At 36.2% G+C, this 26,931-nt stretch overlaps 1 protein-coding gene across 7 annotated transcripts in view; it reads left to right on the top strand.

The window, feature by feature from the left end:
- The first annotated feature begins 6,474 nt into the window (after positions 1-6,474).
- The window catches only part of LOC144203892 (ephrin type-A receptor 6-like), a 125,756-nt gene continuing 105,299 nt past the window's right edge, over positions 6,475-26,931 (top strand). For all 7 annotated transcript variants that reach the window (XM_077727472.1, XM_077727476.1, XM_077727474.1 and 4 more), the window contains exon 1: positions 6,475-6,593. The gene's annotated coding sequence lies outside the window, so the exon portion shown is untranslated. The remainder of the gene's footprint in view (positions 6,594-26,931) is intronic.

Genomic DNA, 26,931 nt, shown 5'->3' on the forward strand with positions numbered 1-26,931 from the left:
GAAGGTGGATTAGAGTCAAATCTTTTTTTTTAGAGATAGTCAAAATGCATTGGATGTCACAATGAGCTAAATCGTAGTGGGTTGGCCCACATAATGGGCCTCTGAAGGAAACCCTATTAACAATGCAGCCTGCAATAAAGATTACTTTGGCAGCCTTGATTTAGAATATACATTCTGAAAAATCCAACAGTGAAGCAATTTGTTAACAAATTGGTTAACAAAGAAAACTCTTTGAAGCCAACGTAATAGAAGGATGATGTGTGCAACTCCAAAAACACCCAGTCCTGCTTCTTGATCAGTACATTCTCAGTACGGTCTCGATGCATACTCTCTGTGTGATCGTTTTGCATAACGCAGCAGATGCACATCTCCATTATGGACCCCTGACTGAGCCACTTCCAGAGTCTGTCCATCAAACTCTTGTTCGTTCTTATTCGCTGATTGCTGCGGGGATGACTGAGGACATTGAGGGCTGCAGTCCTCCTGCATTGCGCTCATCTTGTTCCAGTCAAACTAATACTTAGTCATTGTGTAAAACCTGCATTTATCTTGAGCATAACTCTCTAAAATGTGCTCATCGTTGTGACTCCACGTAGTGTTAGTCTACAAAGTTTGGGACCCTCGCTTGTTCAATGTATTTAATATTTTATTCAAAATACTTGTCCTGTCCAGATTTATTTGCCTTTGTTTGGTGGTATGGGATCCTCTCCAATTGGTCAATTTCTTAATGTGCTCAAAAGCTTTGTACAATCTCGATTTTTGCGAGGGCCAATGTGGTAGATAGCATTTATATAGAGGTCTCTCTGCCTCTCCAAAGTGGAAGTTGTGTGTTGCTTTTTGTGTGAACCAGATTTTTTCTCAAAATGTGACTAGTGTTTATTGCTGTGGATGTAAAAGTTGTAGGAATTTTTCTTGTGTTTGTCAGAAAACCTGCAGTGATCACAACATTGACATTTTGGCAGCATTTGGGAGGTTTTGTGACAGAATCAACCCAGGAGACTTGTTTGGAACATTAGCTTTTGTCAAACTACCTATTATAAATCTCTGTCCTATAAATTTGATACTTGATGTGTCATTAAAATCTTGGAATTAGTAGCTACGTAAGCAACAGTGTTTTTCCAATGTATTTACTGTTATTGCAGAAGCCATTTTGCACAAAACAAAACCTAAAGCAAAAACACAACTGGCAACAGTGATTTATCGGATTATATTTGACATTCACCCCTGAGATGATGGCAGATAAACAGCCTCTTTTGCCACCTGGTTAAAATGTGTTAAATCGGCATTCTTGCTGCAGGGATGCCTTGGGTTGTTTTTCATTTTGTGCCACTAAATGAAAAAGTAAGTAGGTTTGGGCATATCAGAGGGGAAAAAGATAAATTACAACCACACCTTGACCAATTACTAAGTTAAACATTTAAGAATTGCAAATAATGTAGATACCTCTCGGTCTGGGTGGCCCAGTGGCGCGGGTCCAATATTTTGACATGATGTAATATTGTATGATTCATTGTTTAATTCATTTTCTCTACCACTTAGCTTCACAAGGCTCCCAGGGTGTGTCTATCCCACCCAACTATGGGCAACAGGGTCTAAATTGATGGTCAGCCAGTTAACAGGTATACAAAGACTATTCCATGCCCACATTCATACCTAGGGGCAATATAAAGTGTTCAACCAGCCTATCATATATATTTCTATTTAATATAAAAACCCAAAACATTGACAATCAATTGCAAAGGCGTGAGTCTCTTGTCTCTTTTGGAAGCAACGACCAGTGAAGTGAAAGCTCAGCTCTAGTGTCAGCAGATGGGGAGGAAAAAGCAATGATAACACAGCTGGAACTGAGCTGCAGCTCTCATTGATCACATGAAAGTGTGCCATAAATTGTCCCGCAAGAGTCCTCTGTACATCAACCTACCTTTAGTGCAAAAACAAAATTCTAATTAACATGTCAGCACTTTTTAGTAGCCGATGCATGTTTCAGTTAAAAGGTGCAATTCGAATCCATGCACTTATCAGTTTATAAAAATATGTATGGGGCTAATAAATGAAGTGTATCATGAAGTGATTATATTTTTAGCTATCAAAATGCATATTGGGACATTCCCTTCCGTTTCAATTGCTTTTCACAAAATTTAAACTTATACAAATGGGCGTTCATTCCTGTAAAGATGATGTTTGATAGCGGATACAATATCTAGATGATAAGTCTGAATTTTATCACATTTTTAGCAATTTAGAAATTATTACTGGTCTAATAACTTGAATTAAAAAAAAGTGTTCTATACCAGAGATGCACTCCCTGTCGAGTTTTATGATAGTGCTGCTAGAGATGATGGACTGATAGATTCTAGTGAATATAGAATGATTAAAAAAAGGAGAACTTTGGTAAGCCATTTATAGCAACGTTCTTCATAAGTTAAACATATAACTCCTCCCTGGATCCTGTCGAGCATATTTTATACTGAGTTGAGAAAATACCTTGAAACTATAAAGGATGTATTTTAATTGGCCATCTGAATTTCTGCCTTCAGCAAAAAGGTCAAGTAGTTGGTGGGTGTGTTATCAAACACCTTGCACTCAATGTGAATGTAAAGAGGCAGACACCAAGCGAAAGATACATATGTATAATCAAAATTCAGACAGACCATGACTGACCAATATCATGAAATTGTACTAGTAATGGACTAATAAAGACAAATATGATATCAGAAAAATGATAGGAGTTCAATAGCACTGTAGTGCTAGCAGACTAGTTGGAAATTATATTCAAGTACCCTGATTTGCCTCAAATTTGATATTCAAAATACTTCAACCAGTTTGCATGTACTTAACTGCTCTTGATGTGCATCATCAAAATAACTCCTATGTGAGGTCTTTTGGAATGGGTTTATTTTAGAAAATTTCACAGTGAATGGCTCTGACTTAACAGCTCAGTTGTTGGAAATGCTGTTTCCCAGCACGAAATTTCTTCAACAGCTGCTCCATTTTGAGCATGTACGCACCCATCCGTTCCAACCCCCCCTTCAATGTCTCTCTATATATTAGTTCTCCCAGTCCGAGGGCATGCAGCTTGGGTTAATTAGATATTCTCAACAGGAGGGAATGTGACTGTGAATCATTTGTATTAGACACATCATAAATGAGCAACACGTATCGTCGGAATGCTGCTTTTACATCCAGCAAGTGTGAACATTGCTAGACAAATGAGACCTCCTCAGAAATTGACATGATCTATGATTCCATGAAAAGCACAAATGGCCTGAAATATTATCTCCACTTTGAAGCGGTGTAGGAGGAAAATTGTACTTATTGTTCCAAATCAGCAAAGTGACAGATGGTGTGGTAAATATGTGAATGCATTATCATGTATGGGGGGTGGAGCAATGGTGCTCTACTATATGGGAACAAAATGTTCAGTCATACAATCATGTAAAGCTTTTGTTTTTGATTACTCTGAGTAACCCTTTGCAGGGCACACTTTTGACCAGGAGGGGAGGTTTTGATCATTTGTATTGGTACTGAATCATGGGGATTCACAGCAAGTCCCCCTCTGCTGTCCAAAATTGTTGTGATTTCAAATATGTTCTTTATTTCCACAGCTTCTTTGTGGAAATTGAACATGATTTTTACTTCAGTTCAGTTCATTGTTTGGATCCCTAATCTTCACTCAATAATATTTTTGAGTTTGAGTTTATTTTTAATAAGGGAACAAGAAATAATAATAAACAAATCAATAAGGCAATAATAGGAAAGAACAATAAAGAATGAAAGAATGAATATTTGTCCTCCTCCCCTCTTTTTTAATCAAAACATGTTAATCAACAAAGAATTAAGTGTTCAACGTTTAAAAAAAAAAACTCATTCGGCAATATTTCCCAAAGTTCGTGGCGAATCGATTTTAGTAGGGTCACCATTTTACCATAGTTCTGCATGACGGACGCTATTGACTACGGGGGGGGGGGGGGGGGGGGGGCACAGTGGGGGAATGCATTAAAGAGAGGCAATGAGAGTGTCTGTCTCGTTATGATGGATGTTTCTGGGCTGCGGAGAAGCTAATTGGACCTTGATGAGACTGGTGTTGCAGAGAGAAAATTTACCAGGCTAAATTAGCACATTAGCAGGGTTAATCAATGCGTGAGGAGAGGTGTACTGTTACCCTTTCATAAGTTCTATCTCTTTCTGTTTTCATTACTGTCTTTGTTAACTTACAAGTTGCCATTGACAGAACTAGACGGCAAACCCATTTTGATTTAAAGCACAATATTTTACTGCCAACCTTCCCAGTCAAAATGGGATGGAATAAATCTGGAATCTTCAATGGAACTGGAATGAGACTCCACTGCCAGTCGTACCATGTTAGAACAGCGCAATGAGTTAACCACCTTGTTTAAGACAATTTCTACGAACCACTACACTATTAAGTAAAATAGTCTGTGATGTGTATTGAGAATCTTACATTCACCAAGTTACTCATGATCAACATGGTAAGAGAGAAGTACTAATTGGTTTATTATGGCAATAGTTGAAAATAATACTTATAATTTGTTTTACTTTTTCAGACAAATAAGATAATCTGGGACACCTGCGATGAGGTTAAAACAAATAATGATCAAAAAATCCATTTGTATTGGATACCATTATATTGTGTAAATGTATTTTAATTCATATTGACGTGTAAGTGGGCTTGTATGTTCATGTGAAGCTCCAGATGTCTAAATATGTTATTATTCCTGCTGGTTTATTTAACAACATAACCATTTCAAAACAACAGATGGTCAATAATATTCCTTTTAAACCTAGATGAATTTTACTGTGCTGAATCTTCTTTGCCACACAGTAAATAGTGAGCTTACATGTTTATGCAAGGTTCATATAATATACATTGTCTTAATGTGAAATATTAGGCATAATGGAAACCCAAAGAGGTCCGTAAAACACGATGAATATTCGGCAATCTGCTAGTTGAAGAAAAATATGGAATGAAGAGTATACATGTGTTTTGGCATTGTGTCTACTCATCCAACCAATAGCGTTGCAGTATTGTGACTTAAACTCTGGCTGAACCTTGAATTTAAATTCTTTTGAAATCCTCGGGAGCCCTGTCATACAATTTTAAATATGCCTATAGTATAATAGCCTACTTTTATGTCGATCTGCCTATCCTATTTTCTGCCCACTGTGGCTCATTTCATAAATAGATTTTGCTGAATTTTCTGTTCACTTTCAGTGAATATATTACTAATATATACGTATGCAATCGAACTATAACGGCAGGTAAGCATTTTGTATATTTTAGGATTAAAACTGAGGAAATAAAAAAAAAACATTAAACAATTTTGATTTTTAAACTGAACACATTTTTTCCCCGACAACGTGTATATTTTTCAATGATTTATTTATTTATGTATATACAATTTGTATTAGACCAAAATGACAGATTTATTTTGTAATGCATTCGTGCCATGAAACAATTTTCTCTAAAGTTAATTAAGGCCTTTCCTAAACAATTTGAGAGTGATCAGTAAAGAGCTGACACATTTGTTTAGCTTGAATGTGGCAATTTGCAATACCTTGATATGCAAATTTCAAAAGATGAGGAAGCATGCCCCTGGACTCTGCTAGCTTTCCGTAATCCTTAGCTTCTTGCTTCAGACACTTTTTTCCAACCTCTTGTGCCTGCCTCGTCTGTTTTATTCCCAAATGTGGATCAATTAGCCACATCAAAAAAAGCCTTCATCATCCAGAGGAGCCATAGTTTGCCCTTGGAGAGTAACCTCAGAATTGATGTGGACGAGCTGACCATGCTTACGACATTTCTAAAAAGACAATCAGCGATGAAAAAGGTGACTCCTTCAAGACATTACTTTGTCAAATATAAAGACGATTGTTAGTGAAAGTTTTTAGTTCAGGGTCTCATGTATTTTCAATGTGCATTGATTTTACCTCAAATTTTATAATGACATTATTTATCCCCTTGAGGCTTATTGTTACCAAATAGTGACATTCCAGATAAAGGCAGCTTCAAAATTGTAAACAGTTTTTATGTCCAAACCAAATATGTTTTAACTCATTGGCTGCCAATCACAGCAATATATGCATGATACATTTGAAGTGGGAGAAGAGGAATAGAATACTATCCTGTCCTCCAAATTTAAAGGGATTGGATGTTTATTAGTGATAAACTCATTGAAATTTAGAACATAAAGGGTTAAAAGAGGCACATTTGTATGTCAGAAATTTAAAATGCATTATTTGAAAATATTTTTCATATGACTGTAAAGTTTAAAATGAACCCAATTGTTTAAACCTTCAAATAAATGGAACATTGCACTGTAAATATTTAAAGTTTGATCATGCAATGAACTGTATCAGTTGGCCTGTTATGATTGGTTGCCACTACAATGCCTTTTTTGGAGGGGTTGACCCTTAAATGAACCAGCTGCTTTTCATTTGGATAATATGGATGACAGCTAATCAGTGCACTGTCTTGGTAAGCCCTCAATTTCAATCCAACAGTCACTCCTACACTTGCAGTCTTGCCCTTACAGAAGGGTTGTAGAATGGCTTTGTGGTCTACCTTCAAACAGGTAGGAAGTATTTATTTGTGGATTTAAGTCTACCCCTTTTTCACACAGATCACTAAGAAATTTACAAAATAATCATTCTAGTTTCATGAGTGTTTAAGTTGTTTTTGCTGACAAAACCCAGTTTGCTCACACATACACACACATTTAGTCATTCAAATTGTAGATCTTGTGTGATATTATCTGTTGTAAATTGTTGAATTATTTTAAAGATGTTACAAATGTTAGGTAAACCCATTTTAAATTATGTAATTCATTCTGTTTACGTTCACCTTTTAAAATGTGTTGTAGATATTTTTACTCATTACTGCTTTCAGAGGCGGCATAAATGTATAAACAGTTTGGGTCAAATGATAATAAACTGCCATCACTATGAGTGTATAAGGTGACTTTTTTGCATTAATGCTAACATTATAATTTAAAGTAATGCACTTGTCTAGTGTTGTCTTCAAATTGTATGGAAGTTAATGGAAAGATTTCCTCTAGGATAAAATTGATTATATAAATATATTTTAAAAATATGAACTCCACTATAATCTTTTTTGAATGTGACATAAAAATGTATTTCCCTAAACGTATATTTCTCACACGCTGTCTCTTCAACCCCCTCTTTTTACTCATTTTCCTATTCCTGCCATCAAATCCAATTGATTTTAAGCCTCTAAGCATTCAAGTTGAATGACAAGTGGGAATTAGCCACGTGTAAACACTTCAGGCATCCATTTGCATCCCATCATTCCTGGCACCATGATCTCAAACATTTTCCACCCACATTGGCCTTTCACTTACCTGTGCTATTTTTGACATTTTTCACTGTTAGTGTATAAAATACTAAGATAAATTTTTGACTAATCCAGAAGGCACCCATTTATCTTATTAGCTGCCATTGACTGGCCTAGATGTCCAAACAAACGTCCAAATGGGAGAGTCTGGTAACCCTCACATTGGAATACAAAGATGAGTATTCACAGGCAATTTGTTTTCTCCTTAAATTAATCAAGCAGGAAATGAGTTTATAGTAGCAAATAGTCTTATTTATTTTAAAAAAACTCAAGTTTTTAGTTTTTTAAATGAAATATTTTCCTCCCCCTAATCTTTAAATAAAAATTAAACAGCATTTAGTATACTTAGTAGTTTATTTTGAAATGCATGTGCATTTTTAAATGTTTTATAATTCAAATAAACATGTATTTGCTTTTAATATTTTAGTTATGAATAAATTGTAAATTATTATTGGTTGATAATGCATTGAGAGTGCATTGTTTGCTCACTTTAATTTTGGATTAGTTAACATTGTATCCCAAAATGTGAGATCGACATATTGATGCCAGATGTTTATTAGGAATTTTTAATTACCAAAAATAATCACCTCTTGTGAAAAGGGTTAACTGTGTTCATAATTATGTCATTTTAAAGTCAAAATAACAAACAGTGCTATTAGGAACACTGTATACTAAATTAGTTCTAGTGTCGTGACCACAAAAAGTGAGCTTGATATGATGTGGACAAATTATGCACAATATGAATTCCAAACAAAGCTATTTCCACTGGAGCATCTGGGTTTGAGAATCATCCTGCTAATGAGGAGAGTTCCTAAAAAGTGGGGCTTGGCTGAAAATTAGGCCAGCTAAATACTAATGAGAATCTGGCGTTCAACTATTGACATTAGTTTCTAGACATTTATCAAATAAAGAGAACAGTTATGTTTGACTTCATGTGAATTAATTCTGTAGATTTGCATTTAATTGCAGGGAGTTGTTTAATTTGTTATAACAAAAGTAGATCATATTTTAGTACTCATTATTTTGGTTATCATTAGTTTCTCCATGCAAAGGCCAAGAAAATGTTGTGAGCCGGCCGGGAATGTGCAGTGATGAAATCAAAGTAATGTTCATTTAATATCCAGAGCAATGCATCTCCCTTACAAAAGAATGAATTAGGTAATCTTTAAAAAAAATAAATGAAAATGTCCACTTTAATGCCTTTTGTATTTACAGTGATTTGTATTACAAAAAGTTTGCTACTTTCAGCCTTATCAAATCGATGCAAAAATCACGCTCTGACACTCACCCTCATTTTTTCTCTTCTGATACGTTCATTAACTGAACTCATGGGATTAATAATCCCTGCTCTTGCTATGACCAATTTTTTTTGAGAATCCAGATAGCCGCAAGTCTGAGCACGTTCAAATGACTGACAACCGAGCAGAAGCTAATGCAAATTAGACAGTGGTACCAGAGATGAACCCATGCATCTGTCTTGGTGAATTTACTTCAGCGGTACTCACAGTATTCTTTTTCAAATGTCCCTCTGAGGGCGTTGAAATATTTCAGGGGATTTACATAAGTGAAAATTTTAGTTAACTTTTTTATTTATTTTTTTAAAAGTAATCAAACAACTTGCTATTGGTAGGGCCATGTACTTCCGGCACTGAAGGAGGTGATTTTGATTGGTTTGTGATGCCCTCACTATACTAAATATGTTTATCATCAAATAAAGGAATTTGGAAAATGATTTACAATTAAAGAACATCTTAGTAAAGTTAACTTTAAGGTTTGCACCCCAAATCTGTGTTGGAACTGATGTTTTGGCAGGCAGTATTGAGGAAAAAGTTGAAAAGAATAAACATAATGACCAATTCTTTGGCAGCAATGACATTATTGACAAATATCAGCAAGTAATGGTTTTGGGCAGTAGTGCCAATTTTACACTAATGACATTAATACATTTCAGAAGTCTGTTCAATTTAATACAGCATGTGGGCTAAGGATTTAAAAATGTATATTTATTTATATATATCACTATACTTTTGCATTTTGTCAGATTTAATTGTCTCTGATTATTTTTGCTCTTGAATTGCTTCAAATATCTGGAGTTTTATAAAGATCATCCACAGCATAATAAACACATCTGAGGGCCTTAAGATTTTTAAACTCCAGTGTCTGTTTCGGTGGAATCAGTCACGAATGCCAGCCAGGCTTGATGAATTGCTCAGGGGAACCTCCTCAAGACTTCAAAAATATACTTCTGCCCAAGAGCAGTCCTATTATAGATGTGAAACTCAGGACGAACCTGCAAGGCAAAAGCTGTTAGAAGAGTGAATGGTGCACAGTCATCAGTTATGAATTTATGAATACATTTAGAGATGCATTTACTCGTCTGTGTGGACAAAAGAAATTGCAGGAAATTGTCGTTGGGGAAAGTCTGCCTCTTGACTATTCCCACATATCCTTTGGCAATAACTTGACTGAAATATTTCTCTCCGCATGCATACGTCCCTGTGGTTTGCTAACAATTAATGTGTACTTTACAGCACAGTTATCGCATTTACACATTCAGTAAAGCTATAAATTGCATTCATTTAAAAGAATAATAAAGGCGGTTCAGTGGGCAAATGCTTAATGTGTTGGCCTCACAGTTCTGATCTCGAGGGTTCAATCCCAGGTTAGGACATTCCTGTGTGGAGTTTACATGTTCCACCTGGGCTTTCTCTGCGTAGTCTGGTTTCTTCCCACATCCCACAGGACATGCATGATAGACTTCTTGAACTCTATACATTTCTGCATAGGTATGACTGAGCGTGAATAGATTTCCCCTCCCTGCCTGGTGCCTGTAGTTAGCTGGCATAGGGTTCAGCCCCTCATGTGACCCTTGTGAGGATGAACTGTATGGATAATGAATGAATAAAACATACTTATGCAGGCAGTGCTTGTCCTGGGCATATGCTACAAATTTTTTTACAAGCTTTTGTTTTTGTTGAAACTCAAGCATTGCGTTCCATATCTAATCCTATGCGGAACAACAAAAATCATCAAATCTGCACTTACGAGCCACTTAACGAAAGTAACTATCTGCTCTAACAAGGATGATTGCAGTCAAAAAAATAGCCCCCTTGTGTATCATCTGCAATCTAAAGCTGCCATCTTATTGTCAACAGATGGCTCACAATGCCCAATCTAGATGAATAGCAATCGCGCTACCCCATCTGTTTTCTCCTGCTTACATTATTTTTGATGACATACACTCAGTCTTTGTGAGATGTTTCGACATCCTGTTGCAAATATGCTCTGGTGACCCATGGGGGGATAAGCCAAAAGGTCAGTCAACACAACAATGTCACTAGGTGGTTTGAAGTAAACAATTTTTTTTATTGATGCTTTTTTTTGTCTTTCATGTATATACTGGTTAAATGCAAATTGAGGATATTTACTGTTGGTTTTGTTGATTGGTGCCGGTGTGACTTGTGAGTTTATAAATCCCATGCATTGACTTAAACACTAAAATATTTACGTAAAATTGCCATAGTCCAAAAATAAGGGGACCAACATTGTCCTGCTTTTTAAATAAAATAAAATAAAGATTATATATACTAGTGTACATATTCATTCCCCTATTTTCTTTATTACGACTGTCACTTTTCGCTTATTCCGTGAGGCTTCACCACAGCGAATTAACCGTACCCATATCATCCTATCCTTTGCATCTTGCTCTCCTACACAATCCACTCCCATGTCATCCCCTTACTATTGCCATGATTCTTCTCTAAAGTCAACCTCTATCCCTCTTACCCAGGACTTCCACCCTCAACATCTTTCTACCAATATAATCCCAATCAAACCTCCGGAGATGCCCAACCCACAAAGTTTGGTTTCTCTGACCGTTTCTCCAATAAACCTAACCTTCACTGTCCCTCTTATTGTCTCATTACTAATCCTTGTCCACCGTGCGTGGTCACTCCTAAGGAGAACATTCATTCACTGGCAGATTCCTATTTCATAACACATTGAATATTTTCCTTCAGCTCTTCTAGCCTGCCAGCACAGAGTACTTTACATCCTTTCCACACTTCATCAGCCTCCTCTGTTCTCTAAGTACTTCAAGTCCTCTACCTTCTAGTCCTTGTAACTTCACTGGTCCCACTGGAGTCTTCTCCTTTACACACATGGATCCTGTTTTGCTCTCGCTCACCTACATTCCTCCCCCACTTCTCTGGGTTCTTCTCTCCCTGCTCCCTGGTCTCATTGCAGATCACAATATCATCTACAAACATTATATTCCAAGGGGATTCTTGTCTCACCTCATCTGTCAGTCTATCTATCAATTGGGCAAACAGAAGAAAGTGGCTCAGAAGTGACCATGAGGCTCCATTTCTCTTTTTTCTTTATTATTAATTTTCATTTATTAACAAATTTTCTCATCTCTTTCAATATGGCTTTATCCTTAGTGTGGAGGGGGTGCTGGATCATATACCAGCTGACTTCGGGACAGAAGAGTTGGACACCCTGAACCAGTGGCCAGCTGATCGTAGGGCACAAGGAGACAGACAACCATGTACACTTACATTAACTAAATCTTAAATTAACCAGTGAAGCAGTTTCTTCTGTATATCCCAGCCGTATGCATTAACAAAATAATCTGTTTGGGTTCAAGCACAAACCTCGTATCATTTGAACAAACGAACAGATAAGTGACACAAATGGAACTGTTTTATAGTAGTGCCCCCACTAAGTATTAATGAGGGTCATAAACCCTGAGAAACCTATATCTTCCTGAGTCCAGGGTCAGTACAGGCAGTCTTAAAGCCATGAATTATACATCAGTCTATCTGTCTGGCTGGTATAAATATTTCTGTTCCATTCTGACTGAAGTATTGTGATACAAGGTCACAATCCTTCCACAGAGTCCCAACACAGTTTGACATCGGTGGGAATGATGATTGGCAGGGTAATGGGATACGAGGTGAAGCGCAGTAGGTTTCCTATTAGGGACGCAGAATGATGCCCGACTGCAGAGGAAGGATAGATGCTGGATGTGTATTTGTGTGCATGGGCCTAGCTAAAGTTTATAGTTGCAGGTGGCTGTTGTCAAATGAACTTATGACTACTCTAAATCATAATGATTTACAGTATGGAAAATGCATTACATATACCTTGCTTTATCTCTGCTTTCTCTTTCATATTCTAATTATTTCAATTGTTTAAACGTGTTGTCCATTGATTAAAGAATTAGAGGTTCAAATCTAGTTTCCATTTTACCCATTGTTGTTGTATCCTTGAGCAGGATACTTTATTATACTTGCCAGTGTAAAAGTTTTATTTTATATGATGCTTTCCATTAATTGGTCCTTTTCGATCCTTTCACATCAAACATTGGTGTTTGCAGCAATATAAGATCTGCTTTAGGCATGAGAAGAGACCAAAGGCCTTATTTTCAACCCATGAGGTCAATGTCAGGTCAGACAAAAGAGGATCAAAGCATGTGATACCAGGCAGTAAAGGGGAACCGTTCGCTTTGATCGCCACTTTGTTGTGGACAGCATGGGGAACTGCTGCTTCTGGCTTTAGACCATTGTTTACTTTCCCTAAAATGTATATTTAAAGTCAATTTTATCCACACTGTGCAAAGGAATGAAATGTTTAAAAGCATTTGGCATGATCGGCTTTTGAAAAATGAGGCAACATTGTTATGTACAGCTTCTTTTACAATGTTTTTCCTCATAAAAAAGAACCATTAGCAGAGAACTTTAGTAATGATAAACATCTAATTATTAAGATTTCACAAATAACATACACACATCATTGCATGTTCAAGATTTTCTATACTACAGTATTAACACTTCACATCCAGATGATTCTTCTTCCACGATGATTCTACAACAAATTGTATTTTTAAGATCATCACGTGCTCCTTTCATCCATCCACGTTATTATTTTTTTATAAATAAGATTTTAAATTGTCTACACCAATCTACTATAAGTTTGTATGGAGACATTTCATGTTTGCCTGATGGCTTGAACCCAGTATGAAGGATGAAAAAGTGAAAAATGATGTCACATGTGCTTCACATGATTGCACAGTCACGGTCAGTATCACGTTCCATCATTTGGTTCTGATTTTGTGGATGTAATACTCTATAACTATATTGCTTTCTCACTACAAAAAATTGCGGGTGCACTTATTTGCAGTGTTTAAAGAATACTATTTATTTGGAAAAGTTCACTTCTTAGTGAAGATGTTCAACATCTGTTCAAAGCGTGTGACAATGTGCTGAAAGATGTGAATCCCACTGCTACTTTAAATTGCACTTTCATCACTCATTTGACAATGTGTCAATTGGCATAGACAAACTGCCAGGGAAATTCATTCCAGATGACAAGTAATCAGTAAAGAAAAAATGTGCGCTTTCAAAATTTAACACAGTCTCACTCTTAATATGCAGGTTTCACAGAATAGAAAATGTAATTATGACTTCATGCCCGGAAAAACAAATAAATCTAAATAAATTAGTGAAAAGTTGCCTTGAGATACAAGCTTAATTTGTCCTGTGACTACACTCGGCACTTAAAATACTCATCACAAGATCACATGAGTTACGTATATTCCACAATGTGTGTATATGTATAATATTTAAATTTTGGAAACAGTTTTTGCTGAAAACCTAGGTTTCTATCAAAATTTGACAAAATAATGGCTTTTTTAAGCCTCCCATTCATTTCCAATGTATACATTTCCCATTATCAATAGTAAGTGACCTGAAAAGGCCCAAAATCTGACTTAAAATTAACAGGAAATCATCCAAAACCTACAGAAAGTGACCAATGGGAGAAAGAAAAGGGCTTTTCTTCCACAATTTCTACTTCAGTAGTTATGCATCATAACTCTTGCAGTCTTTGGTATCTTGAAAGTAGATATTTCTTAATTTACAAGCACCTGCAATTTTTCTGTCTAAAACCCCTAAAAAACAAATGTGTTCATCAATATAATAAAACTTTCTAATGTAACTCAACAAATTGTTAAATGACAAAGTTATGCCATTTCCTTTTAAATTATACTGTCATTACGAAACCATAAAAATTGTACTATTCTAACTTCTTTCTCATATTCCGTAAAATTTGAGTATATTGCTCAACCAGTAGCTGTAAAATGCAATATTTTTGTTCTTCAAAGTTTTCTAAAACATCGAATTTAACCTGTAATGTTTCCACTTTAATATAATCCCACTACCCAATTTAGGCAAGTTTTTTTTTAAATTTATATATACAGTTACTTTGACTGTAATCTTCAATTTGGAGTACAAGGAACATATCGTATAAATTTTTCTTTATTTAAAAATATAAAGAAACTAACTATAAAACTAAAAAAGATGGGAGTAACATCTAGGGACTGCAGCTAATTCACGCCAAAGCTCAGTGTGTGAGCTAAAAACTATCTCCAGTACCATTCCTCCATTTTTCTTTCCAGTTTGTGTGCTTTCACACTCAATTCTCATATCGGAAACAGTTGTTTTGCTTGCACCAGCAAACTGTCACCATCAGAAGGTGTGACATTGAAGTAGAGGTGAGGGCAGAGTTCTAAAGATAGAGGAGAAATCTTGTCAAATTACTTTTTGTCACGCAACGGTCCTCCGTGTTTCTATTTGTGTCTTGTTTATGGAGCAGCTCTTATTTCTATTTAGGAAAAAAATGAATTTAGTTTATCTCAATAGATTTTTATTGCTCATTTCAGTGGTAAAGTTATAAATCTGTAAAAAAAAATCATTTACAGATTTTCTTGTGCCTTGGTGATCTGTTTAGTCCCCTTGTCAAAAAAAAAAATTACATTTCTCAACTGATTAAGTCGGCTGGTACATATTGAATTCCTAATAGATAAACATGCTTTAGCTGCTTAGATCTACTTCATAAAGTAACTTAATTATGCATACATGATTCTCACTGGATTCTTTTTGAATTGACACATTTCTAAGTCCCCCTGTGGATAATTTTCTAAAAGTGGCTTTACAATTCAGGATTTAAGAAAAGGGTTGTATACAATTTCAAATATTTTTTAACAACTGCTTATAAAGATCATATTCAAATTTATTTTTTAATTTTTTCCTTCCATCAGTTACATTTTATACACCTGTTTTTTTCATAAATACATTCACAAAAATCAGGTTTGGAAACAGAATGGACATCAGATGAACCTAACTGCAATTCATTATTAGATATTACACAATGATTAATTTGTTTTAGGTGCGGAAATAAGTGTAATTTCCTTTTCAAATCACTGAACAATGCACTGTGATGTCAAATGGAAGGAAATGGATACATGGATTATAACTGTCACCTGAAGTTAAAATTGAAAACTTCATTCAATTTGCATTTATATTGGGAATACTGCAAGAGGAAACCTTTTATAAACTTTTGAATCAGGCTTGAGAGATGAAGTCATTCTGTTTAGCAAAGTCCAATATTGATTTATGAAGCCTTTTGGTCTAAACACAAAATATATTCATTTGACTGAGTATATCATGATACAGTATATATTGTATATATGCATTTATAAAATAGATCTTGATTGCTCGTGAAAAAAATGGTTGATATTACCCCCGCTCTACTTTTTTTATTTTGTATTATATACTCTTTCCACCTATCTGCACACATCTGTCTCTCAGGCTTCACATGAGTGACTGAGTTGAAAGTGCAAATTATCCTCTCAGCATGTCCTTGCCCTTGTAGCCCATTTATTTCATTTTTATCCTCATCCTCTTTAACTCATTTTTCTTTTCCCATCTCAACGTGTTTTTTTTCTTCCCCCAAGTAACAAAGAACTGATCTCTTAGCGTCCCTGGATTAAGGTTTTTTCATTAGATTGATTAGCCCTCGCAAAGTAGCATAACTTATTAGAATTTAATGAAGCATTTTTTTCAAATCTTGGTTAAACCTTTTTATGGCAAGTGATTATATTTTGAAGTAAAACAAACCAAAAACAAAAGAATGATCCAATTAAGACCACCTTATTAATTTTGTTCACGTTCTTGCAGCATAACCGACATTATGATATCCATATAGTTTATCCCATGCCAAATCTCAAGATATATATGCATATGCAATTCTTCCTTTTTTAATGATTTTAGTACCCGACCATGCAGTTAATTCAATACATAAGAATGAAAGTTGGAGTGGCAACAGAAATTTAACTAATTTAAATTGTGAGCACAGGCTATGGATGCTCATCTTTCGAAAAATCTCTGCTAACCCTCCCTGTCAAAATAGATAAGATGTATATCACCCTCAAAGGCATATTAAATTAGTGCCCTAAGTCAGGTTAATAAATATTTTTTTCAACGCCTCATATGTGCAGCGATTTAAATAAATACTTCAACATTACCAAGTGCATGAACTTATATAGATAATGAATAAAATAGTTTTTTGTTTGTTTGGTTGTTGTTGTTTTTTGCTTATGTTGTTTGCCTTCTTCTGCATAGGTATGCATTGTTCTCTTTGTTTTTGATTAAACTTTCCAGTCACACATTATAACATATTGTTGTTTGTTAGCTTTTCTATAGACTGAACAAGTCAATCATTTAGTGTGTGACGTTTAGTCTATTAGAAAAAAACTGCCATGGGGTGTGGTTGTCAACAATCATTAGCATTGCTGTCACTGTCGCCACTCGAATAATTACTCACATTTTTTTCATACATCGTGCTGTGTCTCTATTCTCAGCAGTTACCTGAGTAACCATCCGCTTTGTATTGTAAGCGCTGTCGAACACGGTGAGTCAGGACAGATTAACAGGCACGCAACAGTTCTTTTCCAAAAGTGGTTCCCTTTAGGGGCCAGCAATTTGAAGCTTCGATTAATGATGACGTTAAGCATTTATCGTATGTGTGTGTGTGTTTGCATTCTATATTCTATGAGATATACTTTTAAAAAGGGCAAGTTATTTACCCGAAGACGATCAAATACTGTTGAACTCAATCTCTAGCAGTTATGGCCCCAATAAAGTTTTTTTCTTTTTAAGTGGGGTTATCATTTGTCGTTTTGTTACACATTGGCTGCGTGGAAAATATATTGTGTTAAAATGCAGGCAGGATTTGACTTTCCTATAACTATATAGCTTTTTTTGGGACGGCTGAGTCCCTCCAGATATTGTTTTGCGAGGCATGCAATGTGCATTCTTGGATTTTTTTTGGTAAACTGACATTTCTAATATACACGCTCTCAATTGTTGTGGGATAATTGGTTGGCCCTGATGTACAGTTTGCTCTAAATCCATCCTGTCGTGAATACTAATGTGGCATTTGCAGTATTACAAAACATGCAAACCGAGAGGCACTGTTCTAAAGTGCTTTGAATACTTTACCGATGTGGAATAGAATATAAGAAAAAAACTAATTTTACAAAATCCAAGCACATAGCTAATACAAGTCGGATTTATTACAATAATCTTACTGCAGTAATGAAAACATAGAAGAATGGAAAACTATTCAGCTTGACGAACAATATTTAATGACTCAACTAATGTCATTTTACATCTAAAAATTGAATTCGGCACTCAACTCTGACATAATTATACCATTTCATAGTTAATTTTGGCAAAATTGGGGAATGATGTGTCCGAAATATAGTCTATAATTTTAAAGTCACCTGCTGTAGCATTTCCTACCACCTTTAAGTGAATGTCTGGCAATGAGTGAAATACTATGAAGTAAGAAAAACAATTAAACATCAACTTTAGAATGTTACTGAAGAGTGTAATTATTTTATTCATTTTAATTGTATTGATTCGGTTGTTATTAACATTCAACTAATGCAAGATTGTAATTATTTCCCCCCAAAATAAATGATTACTAATAACATGAAAATATGTTAATTGAAACAGTATCAAATATTGAGGTCATGTACAACACCATTTATATTTCATTGATAATTGCATTTATACAGATAACACATGATCAAATACAATTTTATTTTTATGAAAAATGTGGACATTAAGTCATGACATCCATATACATAAGTAGGTGGGTGCAAAATTAATATGTATTCTTTTTTAATGATAATAGTCACTAGCTCTACCACTGGATTAATTTATTTTCCACCTAGTATAGTAAATATAAAACCGTAAAGCATATCAATATCACTTAGGTTGTGAAGTGTGCCAAATAGTGAAAAAGAGTAAAAGTTAATTCAATATTTGCCAACTACATCCGGGTAATTTGTCTAATGTGAAACATTGTAATAAACTTTAGAAAGCGATCCATTGTGTGCACCAGTATAAAATATGCATCTTTTGAAGCAACTACATTAATTATGATGTAACAATAGCAAAAGCCCCATTTCTGCTTTGACATGTTTACCACCTGAATGCCGTAAAATGGATGAATTTTATTACAGTAGCTCTTTGAAATTTACATTGCTGTGTTTGTATACAGCCTTGTTTAGAAACATATAATAGGTAGGCTATTAACATTGGCGGCAAGGAGAAAAGTGAAAGAAGAAAAATGACAGTGGGTGAGCAAAACAGGCCACCAAGGTCGTCTAAGGAAAAGCAAGGAGAGGTCAAAGCAGGGTCTCAGAAGGCCCGGCGGCCATGGATGTTTCTCTCTGAGGATAGTCGCTGATAGGACGCAGGTAGCTGACACCATGCTGAGGTTTAAGGGGGGCACCAAGATAACAGTCTGCCGATAGCATGAAGCAACTCAGCCGGACTACAGATAAGAAGCAAGGACTTGTTGCCCTCAACCGTAACAAGACTTATTTTCTTCAAACATTTTCTGCAGTGCCAGCATCATAATCCGCTTTATGATTGTTTTTTTAGTCTAGTTTTTTTATCCCATCTCATCATTTTCTGCTAGTTTTGTTTTTGGTCTTCATCCTAAATGAACATATATCCTTCGAATAGAATTTTTTTGGCCATGTGACATGTTTGTTCATTTTACAGTATTAGTTTCATCAGATCCATTATTGCTGCATTCCAAAGACTTCAAGGAAATGAGCTACAAAGGCAAATATTCAAACACATCTTTTCAATTATTCCTCAAATCTGATTTCTGAGTTGTAAATGTGATTCTAAAATTTTACTGAAATATTTGCTTAGTCAATTAGTGAACCTAATTGTATTTTTGCACTGACTACTAAAACACACACTTTATTTTTAACATTGTCATTGTTGGATACCAAATGTTGCAAAATAAAATGTGCTGTAGTCTTGATAGTTTTACATCAATTAAAAAGGAATTTAATTCATATTTATTATGTGTTTATGACACACAAATCCATAAAATATAATTCTGTGTTATACAAACCACTGTTGCTTTAAATTGATTTTTTTTGTTTGTTTTTACATTGCCTAAGTCGCAAATCCCGCTCCAGCCCCCCTCTCAGATCAGCTGTAGTCTTATTCATATCATAAGTGACATTGGCTGCCATTGGGCAGTAGTAGACATCCGATCCATTTGGATTCTCTATCGCCATCGATGGCACTTTAACATGATAATTCAATGCGAGACATTTTGTTTCAAATGCATTTCACATCTCTCCTTGACTAAATCTATAACTGTCTCAATATTGAGGAGTCAATTGTTGGTCTTGTGAATTGTTCCTGTGATTACTATATTCATCCTATGACCAACTTCTCTTTTTGTTCCTCTTAATTCATGCTGAAAGTAATTTATCCATTACTTTTGTCACTTCTCTCACACTTTTTCTCTCCCTGGAGTCACCTTTACTCCTTCTCTTCATCCTCCTCCTCTGTTGTGTTTTATGACTGAAAGCTGTTATTCCACTTGACTGCAAACTGACTCCTCTCTGTACTATTTCATTCATCAGAATAATTAAAGCGGAACATTGGTTTCCCAGGTGATAATTAGGGTTTGATGAGTGAACCTGAACGGCACCAGGACAAGACAGCTTGATTACTCTCATTTGCTGGTGTCTGTGATATCGCAGGGTTATTATCCATCGTCTTGTCAAGCAGTAGATGACGAAAACAACCATGAAATGGAGAAGGGTGAACAGTCAAGAGATGTGTGCAGATGGATACATTGAATAATAGTTTGCTCGCTTGTAGTTGGGAATAATCTTTTTTTTGTTTTTGTTACATCAGCATTACATTCCCTTTCCAGCAGTTTAGAACAAACATGTCCTTTCTACGAACTTATCAGCACATTTAAAAATGCATATTTCTGCTTCATTTTAATGTTCATGGAGTAATTAGCTTATTTAATATGTATGCTATTTGCAGTTTAATTTGAAAGCAAATTAAAAATGTATGAGTTCAGACTCAGGCAGCTACAAATTAAAAAAAATAAAATAAAATCAATTCAAACTCAAACATGAAATAACATAAGAAAAATAATACAATCAACACCAACAAAATCCTGATTGTTATCATCGAGTTTTTGTTGTTCGAAGCAGCGGGTATGGATATTTAATGGCGTATACAATCACAGTCTGCATGATGTCATATCTATGGGAACAAGCAACTATAGACCCCATTGGCAGATAGAATACATACAGTGAAAAGGTTGGATCAATTTTCCTGTTCTATTTCCCCTCTACTTCACTTCACTTACTTAAATTCCAACATTCTTTACACACCACAACTCCTCTGGGATGATATGCTTCCCTCCTCCAGCCATCCCTTCAGCCAACATGTCACAGACGTTCCAAAGAGTCAACCCGACAGATGGCAAGTAGGCTACAGAGACATCACATGCAATGATTAAAAATGTTTCTTCGCCATTAATTTTCTGCTAGGTGGACAATGATCTCTTGACTCATTCAACCACTAAAATATTTGGATTATTGCCGATGATCTACATGGCAATCATTTTTAAAATTGCATAAAATTTTATATTCTGCATGGAGTTATCCATCGTTTTCAAATCAGGTTTGTTTATATTGTTCTTTGTATCATTACTGCTGCATGCTAAGAAAAAAAAGTGCTGCCGTTTCCACTTAATTTACTTAAAATATGCCCTCAGATGTATTCACAAAATCAATTACTCAATACGACAGCTCCAATTCAAGGTTGTGACCTGAGGAGATAAAACCATCAAAGAGTAGTTTCATCCTGACTACTTAGTTTTTTTTTGTACTTTTACGAACCGTACTTAATACAAGAAATATTTAAGTTCTAACCTTTTTTTTTTTTTAACTAAGCATGTTTTGAAAAATTACATTCCAACCAGAATATATTGATAGCAGAATAACAACTAATATACCCCCCCAAAAAAACAAAAATACTGATAACAGCCAGGCTATTCAAATAAATCTTTAGCTTGTTCCTCTCTCCGGGCTTGACATTTTGTGAGAACAACTTCAAATGCCTTCATTTGTATTAGGCTCAGTGCTGGCCTAGAGGCTAGGTCTGAGGCTACTAGATACAAATAAATAGACCTTTTAGGTCATAAGCATTTGCCATTTGAGAAATAAAAATCGCAAATCGGACATGACCATTTGTGTAGGTTTTTGTCTTAATTTTGCAGAAGTGACAGAAAACTTTTATGAACCATTTCATTTATCACCAGGTTATATTTGGACCGATTAGGTTAATGGAATTCTTTGTGTGTGAGTTTGTGTGTGTGTGTGCACGGTGGCTTTCCTACCATGTGGAAGTAAACTGCTCCCAGAGCTTTTTCCGGCCTCTTTTTAGGGCAGCTGAGTGACATTTCATGGGGCCGTGCATGGCACTTCCATCTCAATAGTAATCACTTCAAACTTTTGACGCTCCATTTGCTTCACGATTAAACGGAGAGGAGGCTGAATGAATGTTGCAACTAATTCGACGCTTTAATGAGCCTGGTAATTAGAGTTAAATGTTAATGAATACTAGCTACTGTGATTCCTTGTCCAGGCTGAATTTTCTTACTAATTCTAAAGGACAAATGTTGTTAAATAGTTGCATCCTGTGAGATATACAATAATTAAAAACATGTTATGGGTGAACAAATATCAGAGATGATAAAAACAATTCACCATAATACATTGTATTATTGCGATGATTTGATTGAGTTGAAATGGAAATGACATATGTATAAAATCAGGATTGTATTAATATCAGAATACATTTGTATAGGGCAAATGAATACTTTCGGCAATTTATAAAATATTAACCCCCACAAAATCATGACGTCCACATTGAAGAATATCACAATATTTCCTACATATGCCAAAACATTAACATTTGGTATAAATTGGATTTTCATGCCATTATTGGTTTTATTCAGGGATGTATTTTTTAAACTTCATTATTTTAAAAATAAATGAACTTTCACTATTATGGTGAGAAGCTAAGTCATATGGGAGGGGCTCGGAGTAGAAGACATTGCTCCTCCGGATTGAGAGGCCAGGTGAGTTGGCTTGGCCATCATATCAGGCTGCCCCCTAGACGCCTCCCTCAGGAGATATTCTGGGCACGTCTTACCGGCAAGAGGCCACAGGGCCAACCTCGGTCACGCTAGAGTGACTATGTATGAGTCAATACCTCGGGAGCCTTCCGGCAGGGTTGGATGAAGTGGTATGGGAGAGGGAAGCCTGGGCTTCCCTGCTGAAACTGCTGCCCCAAACTGGGATGAAGCGTAAACAGATGAGATGAGATTAGATTTACTATTAACTCGTTGAGTACTGTTAAAAACGATGGATGTCCAACTCATTTTAAATTGGGAATATTGGCTGTGAATGCTCATTTTTCAGTGTCATTGATGGCGCTGGATTTCCAATGCATTTTGCCTGGGGTTTGTCAGTGATCATTCGCTGGCAACCTCTTCCACGCAAATGGGATTGAATGTTTATCGGCGTCAATGGCAGCCTTTAAATAATCTCCATGTGTGTGTGCTTTTTAAAAGACTGAATCCGAATCATGTTGTGAATTATCTGTGAATATTATACGCCACATTTTAACATTGACTAAGCTCTACTCGACATTATTGGAGGCAGTAGGTTAGGATAGTAAAATGTAAGGCAAAATAAATATAAAACACTGGTCAGTAAGTGAAGAAGAAAAAAAATGATGTGCATGATTATGCAGCCTGTATGAATGTAGGGGAGACAGGGAGGAAAAAGGGAAGCGGTTCTCCCCCTGCAGCAGTCTGTCGGCTTGGCGTTCACGGTGGCTGAGCAGAGTGGAAGGCACAGCCAGCCCGCAGGGAGCACTTGGCACGCCATCAGCTCTGCACCGGGCACGCTCGCTGAGCCAGCATAGCCCAAACACACAAGCGCTGGCAATCAAAACAACGCCAAACAAACACACAGCAGACACACTGAATACATGCGTGTATGTGTCTGAGTATATTGAGGCAGGGGGGGGCCCAGACATAGCAGAGTGGTGGTAGAGAGTCTAAGCTTCTGAATCTTCTTCTCGCTCTACCATTGAAGCCACAGACATACGAGGCAACATAAGCTTTTTTATATTGGTTTGACAGTAACTGGTTGAGATGCAGTCTAGGTAAATGCTAGCTCTAAATGGACTTCTACTCGTATAGCAACTTTCTTCCCCTTGCAATTGTGAATGGAAAAAAGTTAGTAACCCCACCAAACCAGCCCTCCAACTCTTGAACACACAACCTCTAACCCTCAATAATCTTTACAACCTCACAGTTAGACACCAGGCCCATTTACTACCAGATACTCTTCATCACCTACAAGGCCCTTTACAATCTGCCTCCTGGGATTCAAAATTTAATCATGAGCTTTTTGTGGGGCCGAGAGGGCATAACAGGATTTCAAATTAATAGATCATTTATTTCATTAATAAATCACTATCTGAGGCAAGACTAACCTATACACACAAGGGCAAAGGATGAGCTTGAGTCTTGATTAGGACTTTCCAGTTTGCATTATTTCCTCTAACAGCCAAAAGATTGGACATGCACTAAAGCTGTTCAGTTAACCATTCATAGGGCACTATTTCAACTCTTTGGTGGTCATTGTCGGCTGTCGACATCCTAGCAAAAAATTCCTCCCAGCCTCTCCCAGTCAAAGTGGATTGGACATTTAGTGTCATCAATGGAAGCCAATGAAAGCCATTTCAAGAGTTGAAAAGCCTGAATCACCTGAAAGAATTGACGTTTAAATGGAATAATGTTAAAGATAATTACATGAGGATGTGGAAGTATGACTGTCTTTAAGAACCTCGGTTATCATTCTTGAAGTTTTAATTTATTTTATTTTTCTTTTCATTTTTTTACATAGCAAAAGCCCAACTACTTCAAAAATCAATTCATCTCTTAAGTGAAATATTTTTGTCCTTCATGCAGGTCGTTGTGTACATAAGACACCTCAATTAAATGCAGTGAAGCTTGAATGTTTTATACTATATTCATATTTGGAAAGCTTAATTTAATTAGGTTAAAGGTTCCTCCCACTTCTAACACCTACGCATGACTTTTAGACATGGCCAAAAAGAACACATGATGCTTAGAAATTCTTCAGGTCAGTAAAACACGTCTTTGGCAAAGTAACACACACATTTCATCTCATTGCTTGATATTGCCTCTAGGTATGAGTGTAAGAGTGAATGGTTGTCCGTCTCCTCATGTCCTGTGATAGGCTGGCTACCACCTCTGGCCTGAAGTCAGCTGGGATAGGCTCCAGCACCCCCCGCGACCCTATTGCAAATAAAGGGGTTAAGAAAATGAACGAATGAATAAAGGCCTGCTATTGACAAAGATAGAGATGCAATTGGGAGAACTGGTTGTAAATACCTATTTTTCATTGATCACGCTAGACATCCAATTAATTTTGACTGGAAGAATGTGTTTGTGTGTGTGTTGGGTGTTGGGGGGGGAGGGAGGTATTTTGGGGGTGAACACATTTACTGCCAGCCAATGAATTACATAGTGTACAACATTTACTTACAGCAATCCTATTACTTCTGTGTGTTTAGTGTTTTTTCTTAGGTAGCTATCCATGGTTCTGAAATGATAACATGTTATACTTAGTCAACACTGTGCTTTGACCCGGTCAGCCTGTAGCGTGACCAGGAAATGTCACGAGACAAGGGTGAGAAGGTGGGGGTGGGACAGTTCCCCCAGCAAACATGCATGCACACAACTAACTTTGTCAACAGAATTCACATTTAAACGGTTAGGATTTTTTTGTTTTTTTTTTAAACCACAATGACTGCTGTTATCACCATATTCACTGTTTTAGGTTGTGAAGGATGGTCATGACATTTTCTTTATCCACCTCGAGTGGCTCATAAACTTTGTTTGAATTCATCTACAGTTTAGTCATGGCTTGCAAATTTTTCAGCTACAAACTAATTGAAGCTTGTCATTTTATTTTACCATACTTTCCAGATTAGGATTCTTGTAAAGCTAGAAATGATTTGGGGAAAAAAATGGTTGACAAGGGAAGACATCTGAATTCAATAGTTCATGCAATAATTTATGAAAGGATCTACCATAAACAGATGGTTGACATTTTATTAGCAATTAAAATCGCAATACAATGGACATTTAAAAAGAATATTGCCTACAGCATGTCTGGAAAGCACAATTTTATACTTTGGAAGGCATGTAAACCTTAAAATATTATCTATGACATTTATTGACTTGAGCTGGACGGTAAAGCAGATTATTGACTGCACAGTCGGACATCTGAAGCCAGAGGCCTCTAACTGAGCAGAGTGAGCACATTTACTGGTACTTTCAAGCTGCCACATCAGTACATTGATAATGACATCCGAGTAACTATTAAAGTTCAGTACTCGTCAGTGCAGCTGAAATACAGTCGTGCCATTGTCAATCAACATACTTCTGTGCATTGAATCTCTCCTTATTTTCTTATATTGTAGTTCTGTTTTCTCTATTTATTGACAATGAGTCATTGTCTTGCATTGATATTATTTCCTTTTTAACTGGCATTGACTGGTCAACTTTTACTAGTATTGTTGGCGCGAGGCAGCCAATCGGGACTGGGAGAATTGACATCTAGTGAGTGTGGGAGTGAATGGTTGTCCGTGTCTTCATGCCCTGCAATTGGCTGGCCACCGATTCAGGATGTCCCTCACGTATGGTTTTAAGTCAGATGCGAGAAGCTCCAGCATCCCCCACAACCCTAGTGAGGATTAAGCAGTTCAGAAAATGAATGGAAAAAATAAGTAACATTGTGCTCCCCTGTTGTCTGGATCACAATTGTGCCTTGCTATAAGGGTTATGCTTTTAGTACTGGGAAATAAACCCACGACAATCATAAAGTAAGGTACCACTGTAATGTGTGTGATTGTAATTTAATACAACAGTTCTGTTAGTGCTTCTAAAGCTTCTGTCATTTCCTGCCAACATCAACATCTGATGTCTCACTTATGGTTAATGCCTCTAGGTTTGAATAACCTATATTAGAGCCTGTTGGTGTGACATGCAATAAAAGTAGCATTGTGGGTGTAAGCAGCCACATGTCTCTCAGCAGGTAGAGGCTTTGTCCACCTTTACCCAGAGGATGTTTGTTATGGAGACAGATGTCTACGCAGCATGAAGCAAGCATCCAATATACATTTAGAGAAAGATATGATGTTCTGACACCCTTCCAACTACTTTCATGTGTTTTACAATCGTATTGTAAGATGTTTTATTCC

This window comes from Stigmatopora nigra, chromosome 11 (genome assembly GCF_051989575.1).
Source record: "Stigmatopora nigra isolate UIUO_SnigA chromosome 11, RoL_Snig_1.1, whole genome shotgun sequence".
NCBI classification, from domain to species: Eukaryota; Metazoa; Chordata; class Actinopteri; order Syngnathiformes; family Syngnathidae; genus Stigmatopora; species Stigmatopora nigra.